General features: G+C 36.3%; 1 long non-coding RNA gene across 1 annotated transcript; it reads right to left on the bottom strand.

Annotated features, from left to right (window-relative positions):
* Positions 1 to 3,193: 3,193 nt before the first annotated feature.
* Positions 3,194 to 6,850, bottom strand: LOC128011438 (uncharacterized). The gene is made up of 5 exons (XR_008182556.1): positions 6,592 to 6,850; positions 5,286 to 5,714; positions 4,998 to 5,103; positions 4,409 to 4,672; positions 3,194 to 4,224 (listed from the first exon to the last, which is right to left on the bottom strand). It is a non-coding gene; the product is annotated as an uncharacterized LOC128011438 (long non-coding RNA).
* Positions 6,851 to 7,300: the final 450 nt, after the last annotated feature.

Raw genomic sequence — 7,300 nt, 5'->3', positions numbered from 1 at the left:
TATGTGAGGGAGGACTGGTGTGTTCCACTTTTGTTTGCAGTTGTCTGCCGTGGGTAGACTACATTTAATTCAAAGTGCTGTCGTTCAATTATATTTATATATATATATATATATATATATATATATATATATATATAATTATACATTTTAAATCTGATTAGTTTATCTGGTTTGCAAATTAGGGTTGTAAAATTATATATTTACTGAACAAATAAAATATCTAGTATAGCCAAAGTATTAATTACATTGCATCTAGATGAATGCAAAGAAATTAATTGACATGCTTTCAAACATGCTTTTTAAATGACACATGAGTTTTGGTAACATGGACAGAGAAAACATTTAATGATCTTCTGCTCAGAAACCTTGTAAAAACTTTAACTTTTACCAGCCATTACCAGCATTCTTCAAATTATCTTTTTTTATGTTCAACATAAGAAAGCAACTCATACAGGTTTGGAATGACATGAGGGTGAGTAAATGATGACAGAATTTTCATTTTTGGGTGAACCATCCCATAATTAGATTTGCCACATGGGAACCAAACAGAAATGCAAAATGAGTCTCTCTGTGTGTGTGTGTGTGTGTGTGTGTGCGGACAGGGTATTTGTCATGTTGTGGGTTCATAAATCTGTTTACAAAGTCAGAAACAAACAAACAAGCAAATAGCTTCTTTTTATATAGGCTATGGCTATTGAGTAGGGGTGTAACGATACGCGTATTCGTATTGAACCGTTCGGTACGACGCTTTCGGTTCGGTACGCGGTACGCATTATGTATACCGAACGGTTCGTTGGAGTAATTAATTATATTTGAAAAAAAAAAAAAAAGAGAGAGAAAGAAATATAATGATATGCGTTCAACAAGGTAGCCCAATAACCCAAACAACGTAACAGGCAACGCCCCTGACACTCCCGAAGAAGAAAAAAACACCATCTTATATGTTTATGTTAGGCTACTCAGCAGGCGCTCGCTCACTCAGTACGCGCTGAAGGCTCGTTGCAAAATAGCCAATGCGTTTAACAGACTAGAAATGAGAAGATCCTCCAATAACCAACAGGTCTGGTGTTTGGGTGCACTTTGGATTCCCTTTAAGCTATAATGGTGATGGCAAGAGAGTGGTGGATAAAAAAACAACGGTATGTCGCATCTGCAACATGACAGGGTACACCAGCGGGATTACAAAAAAAAAAAAAAAAAACACCAGCGGGAATATCTGGGATATATGCGTCAGTACTATCTGGGAAAAGACGAAAAAAAGGAGAAACATGCACGCAGCAAACTATCCCTGCAGCATTTAGACACTATAGCTTACAGGGAATCCAACCCAAACACCAGACCTGTTGGTTATTTTAGGATCTTATATTTCTGGTCTGTTAAATGCATTAGACATTTTGCAACGAGCCTTCAGCGCGTGCTGAGTGAGCGAGCGCCTTAGGGGCCGTTCACATATCGTGCCTAAAAACGCATGGAAAACGCTAAGCGCGTCTTTCTCCTGAGGCGTCTGTCTTTGCTAAGCAACAATGACGTGCTCTCTCCATGAGACGCGGAAATTTCAGCGAAGGATAAATGGATTTGCAGCTCTAAAAATCGCTTGCAGTAGCTCTGCTACTGAATTTATTTCAAAATTGCAATCCATATACAACTATGATCAGCTGTTCCTTCATCTTGGCTGAGCTCTCAACGTTGTTACGGGAAAGGATGAAGCTGATTGGTTGGTTCTTGTCACATGACCCGCGGTGCGCTTGCGGCATTCTGAAAAGTTGAGATGTTTTTACATTTTGCTGTATCTAAAACGTATCGAACCGAACCGAATCGAACCGTGACATCAGTGTATCGTATCGAACCGAACCGTGAATTTTGTGAACCGTTACACCCCTACTATTGAGCCTTCAAATAGCTCTCTGAAACTACACCCGAGATGGCTTGTGCATGTGAAATGAGAAAATTAAAACTTTGTCGTAGAGCTAAACCATATACATTGTTAGAAAGGTCTTGACCCAGAGAGTAACATATGTAAGTATGAAGATTCTACATAGCTCCTGTTTTGAAATACTGACCTTTGAAACATCACCTTGGTGCATATTTGAAGGCTTATAATAAAGCAATAAAAAGGGCTACACACATGGGACTAACTGTTATAGAGAGCTCTTGTCCTCATTTATGATGTAAATATAGTCAACAGCTCTGGATATTGTCAAATCGGGTTAAAAGTCATTTGAACCCATTTAAAATTTAGACATTTAAAATCTGTTTACATAGATATGTTTACAATCCGCCTAAACTCCACACTGTACTCTCAACTCACTATTTGCAATATCCAATTCTAAGAAATACACGATTTTTTTTAAAACTACAATTCCCTATAGCTACTCAGTGCAGCTTGATACAAATCAAGCACTGCAGTTGTAGTATCTGGTTTGCGAATTAGGGTTGGAAATTAGGGTTGTAAAAAGATATATCTACTGAATATATCAAATATCTAGTACAACCAATCTATTAATTACGCTGCATCTAGATGATTTACGTTAAGAAAATCTAAATATATTTGTTTATTTAAGACTTTTTAGCCGAAATGTAGAACGGCGCAAACCCCGCCCACAACACAATGCACTTCCGTAACCTTCTGCTACCAAAAATGTATTTCTCTGAATCGAAGGAGAAATGTGCAAAAGTTATATTAACATATCTTATTGTTGAGTTATCTGTTTGTTGTTGTTTTTTCGTGGACAAATGTTGAATTCATCATTTTAAAAAAAGTGTCTTGTGAATAAAATACTTTTGGACGGAAGTACGTTATGCAAGCCACGTGGTTTCAGCGATAGCAACGTAACAACCATGGCAACGAACAACGAACAAACTAAATGTAATATACATTCAATGAAAGAAGAAAGTGAAAATAAAACGAAAACAGCCAATGGGAAGAAGAGAAAAAATGTGTTAAATTACATAGGCTTGGATCTGGAGAATTTCAAGCCAATAACAGTTATGTAGGAACATACTGAATGTGGCACACTGTCACATACGGATTTTGACTGTAAATTCATTGTATGTTATTTAGTAAATTACTTTTAATTGACTTTAAATGTGCTGTGAATAAGTGCAGAGCACCATGGCTGAAAACATGGCTGTAACTCGTAGAGTCAATACACCTCTATGTTCCCTTTTATTTTATGTTTTTACAAACTCATAGTTGCTTCAGAGGATTCAAGATCCAATAATTTATTTTCATTTCAACTCAGTCGAAGGGGATTTTGATGGTGAGCTCACAAAAAACAAAACACCTCCCACACATTTGTACATTACAGTAAATAACATATTACATTATGGTAAACACATTTTTTTTTTTAGATTAGATTAGATTCAACTTTATTGTCATTATGCAGAGTACAAGTACAGAGCTAATGAAATGCAGTTAGCATCTAACCAGAAGTGCAAGAATATAGTGTTTTATATACATAAAAGTGCTGAGTAAGTAAAGCTATGATATACAGAATGTACAGTGGAGTTGCTATATACAATATTGATCAGAGTATATACAGAATATAAATATGAATGCAATGTAGGGATTGTATGTACATTATGAACAGAGCAATGAAGGATTATATAAACATTATGAAGAGCAGGAACGTGAGAACAGTGGTAATAAATGCAGTTGGATGAGTGTGCAAAAATATTGTTGAACAATGTATTCTATGCAAAATAACAGTAGTGCAATATTTTTTATATAAATATTTTACTGTGCTTGTACAGTAACAATTATAGACAGTTTATTTTTTAATTTTGTACTCATACAGACAGACTAGTGGTGTATATGTATGCTTAAATACAGTGCCTAAGCTTTAAAATAGATCAGACCTAGTAAAACAACATGTCTGCACAAGTAACGCAGTAAAGTAATTATATTATATAATATTATAATACCTTGAATGAGAGCAGCTTACTGCAGTCCTAAAGATTTAAGGAAAACATAGATTTATGAGGGGAATAGTGATCTTTTTTCACAAGTTTAATTAATATTTCATGGACTCGAATGAAATTCTGCAACAATGATTAACCTCGAGGCTTTGAGCTGTCAAGATGTGATAGCAGGTATTCCTCTACATCCTTTTCATCAACAAACACGTGGGTTCTGTGTAATGGATCAACTGCACTTGTCCCAGAGCTTTGCTTCCTCACAAGGCCAAAGTTGGCATCCAATGTGACAATCATATCTCCATCCGCCTGGAAAACAAACACTTACAGTAACACTAGTTTTGTACCCGCACCAGGTTTATACATTTATACTATTACTATTCTATTACAATACTACATACACAAATTAACTTTTAAGTTTGATATTAATTCAGATTTTATTTCTATGCCATTAATTTAATCAAACAAGAACCACGCTGGAATTATAACCAACCTTTGGACATGCTGGGCATATGGTTCCATCATTTAATTGTGGGCAAATATCAACCAAACTTCTTTGTTGGAAGTGGTGATGCCTAAAATGGGATATGGGGTGTTGCGAAAAACCCTCAACAGAAACCTGACACTCCAGTGACAGAGAAACAGAAAGCTCTAGCAGAGGGATGGAGAAGGCTGTCTAATCAGAGCCCATATCTTAGCAGAGTACAGGTTTCTGGTTCACACGCACACATGTTGACTGTAACGGTGCAGAACCGTCCTGCCAAATATAAAGAGGAAAATAACATAAAAACATAACCTAGTAGTACTATAGAGACTACCATATCAGTATAAATTAAATTAAATGTATGCATTTAGCAGACGCTTTTATCCAAAGCGACTTACAGTGGATTCAGGCTATACATTTTTACCTATCATGATAGTATATAAACTATAACTATCATGACTTTTTTTTTTTTTATTGCATCACAAATTTGATTAATTCCTTAAAGGAAATCATTACTCCACATGTAATATGATTGAATTCCTTAACCTGTCAATAAAATTAAATACATTAAGATTTTGTATCAGGTAAAATGACAAACCTGTGCTGACAATGACCTTCATGTCCTTTGTGTACACAGCATGGGTGCCATGGGCTTCAGGTAAATATAAGAATAACCCCAGGGAGGATGGCTCATAGTAAACACTCTGTAAGAAAGATGGATAGCTCTAATGTTTTTAATACAACAAAGTTGTGACACTAACAGTTGATACTGCATAGTGCTAAAACAATTTGAAGTATCTAATGAATCTGTTGACATTACTGTGAGTTTGCTGTCTGTATGCAAGTATAGCAATAGCAATGTAAGACTGTATGCTATTGTTCTTACATTCCACTTTTCAGGAAGATGCAGTGAATTTCTGTGAATCCTCTTCAGGCAAACCTCACAGAACACTGCAGTGGAGCTGCACTCAATGCACCTATAATCAGCATGTTCTCAGCAGACAGCACACTGGGTAGTGATCGGTGCTGAACATTCAAACGACACCTTAAGCATCTCATCCTAGACTGCATCCCAGGCATGAAGCTCTCTCTTCTTTGCCTTACTGTATGCACTCTCAGAACAGCTTGTGTCGCATCATCAGGTTCAGCAGGTTGAGATGTAATAGAAGGGTCTGAAGGGTGGGTCTGTTTGTAGCTGGGCTGGGGAAGACCTTGACTGAGGTAAGAAAACTTGCAGGGCCCACCATAGACCTCCTCACCAACTTAATTTTAACGTTCCTGAAACGTGTGCTCATCTTAAGTGCTTTTCCCATATCTGAAATCAAAATATTTGACAATTATTACATAAAGCAAAGTGCAACCCGTACCGTACTTCTTATCACAGCCTAAAAGACAGAAACACATGAGTGAAAATGGGATGCAGTCAGATGAGGGATATTTGGTGCGATAGTTAGATAGATCCAGCTAGCTAGATAACTAGATATATAGATTGCAAGATAGATAGATAGATAGATAGATAAATAGACATCGAGCTAGATCTATATCTAATGATAGATTATATAAATAGATAGATACACAGCTAGCTAGCTATATAGATAAACTGCTCAAAAAAATAAAGGGAACACTTGTGGGTTATATTGTGTTGTTAAGTATTCCCTTTATATTTTTGAGAAGGTATATAGATAGAAAGACAGATCCAAAGCTTCCTGATATAGGATCAAATCCAGCCAAGCTTTGTTCAAACCCACAGAACTTTATTTTACATTCTAGTCAAGATCCCAAGGTTTCCAAACAGCCTTAAAATACGTCTTGTGTTTAATATTTCTCTCAAGTCGATATGGGTTACATTAGACCTATGATCTGGCTTCAGTGAAGCGTTATCGAGCATACACAATATGCAATAAGCCTGTAAGAGTGTAAAAAGTTTTTAAATGTTTACAGTTTAACTTTGCGTTTAACTAGAAACTAAATTCTCCCATTAGCTTCAGAAGTAAATACAGCAACGTTAATGCTCACATAAAGCATACAACGTTAACGTAACGACAGGCTAATAACGTAATATGGCCTAACGTTAGCGATAACGTTTCACTATACGGTTATCTCATGTCAACAATCATGACACGCAGTACGAGTGTATGTATTGTTTTCCATTACAGTTTAAATGCTCAGTTTTATAATTTTAATACTCTTACCTGAAAATATTAAGCAGGAAATATCGCAACGTTCCCGCATTCGTCCAGTAGACTTCCGATTACCGGGGAGCAGGAATTCTGGGATTGGATCTGGAGTCTTCTCTTGTATATTTGCAAGAGGTGGGTGATCAACCATTTGGATGGATGATCACGGCCTTCTGAGCCTACTAGTAGGCACAGGAGGCCCCTCCTGGCCCATTTCTATGGGCTGATAACTGCTGATAACGCCCCATTCAATCGAGTGATAACGTTCGAATCGGGTGTTCCTAAACGAATCGTTTGGTGCGATTTGCGATCCGATTAAATTTTATTTTGAAAAGACTCAGTTCGTTCATAATGAATCAGACACCGCTTGGAGCACGTGATATATTAAAGGGAGTAACGATATGTTTTATGAAATGTAGTGAAGTTAAAAGTAAGATTTTATGCTTTGGAATGTAGTGAAGTAAAAGTAAAAGTTACTCAAAATAAAACGACTCAAGTAAAGTACAGATACTTGAAAAATGTACTTAAGTACAGTAACGAAGTAAAGCTACTCCATTACTGTCCACCACTGCCTACACACTAATGGCCCACAATAATAAACATAAATACTCATCTGAGGAGGAATATAATTTATATAGGAGGATATAGTTTTATATGCAATATTACCTTTTCTTTTCATCATCATCTTTAAGAGTTCATGATCATTTATGTTCAACTTTCTCAG

Source organism: Carassius gibelio, chromosome B23 (assembly GCF_023724105.1).
Source record: "Carassius gibelio isolate Cgi1373 ecotype wild population from Czech Republic chromosome B23, carGib1.2-hapl.c, whole genome shotgun sequence".
NCBI lineage: Eukaryota > Metazoa > Chordata > Actinopteri > Cypriniformes > Cyprinidae > Carassius > Carassius gibelio.
This window is presented reverse-complemented; position numbering and strand designations above follow the sequence as displayed.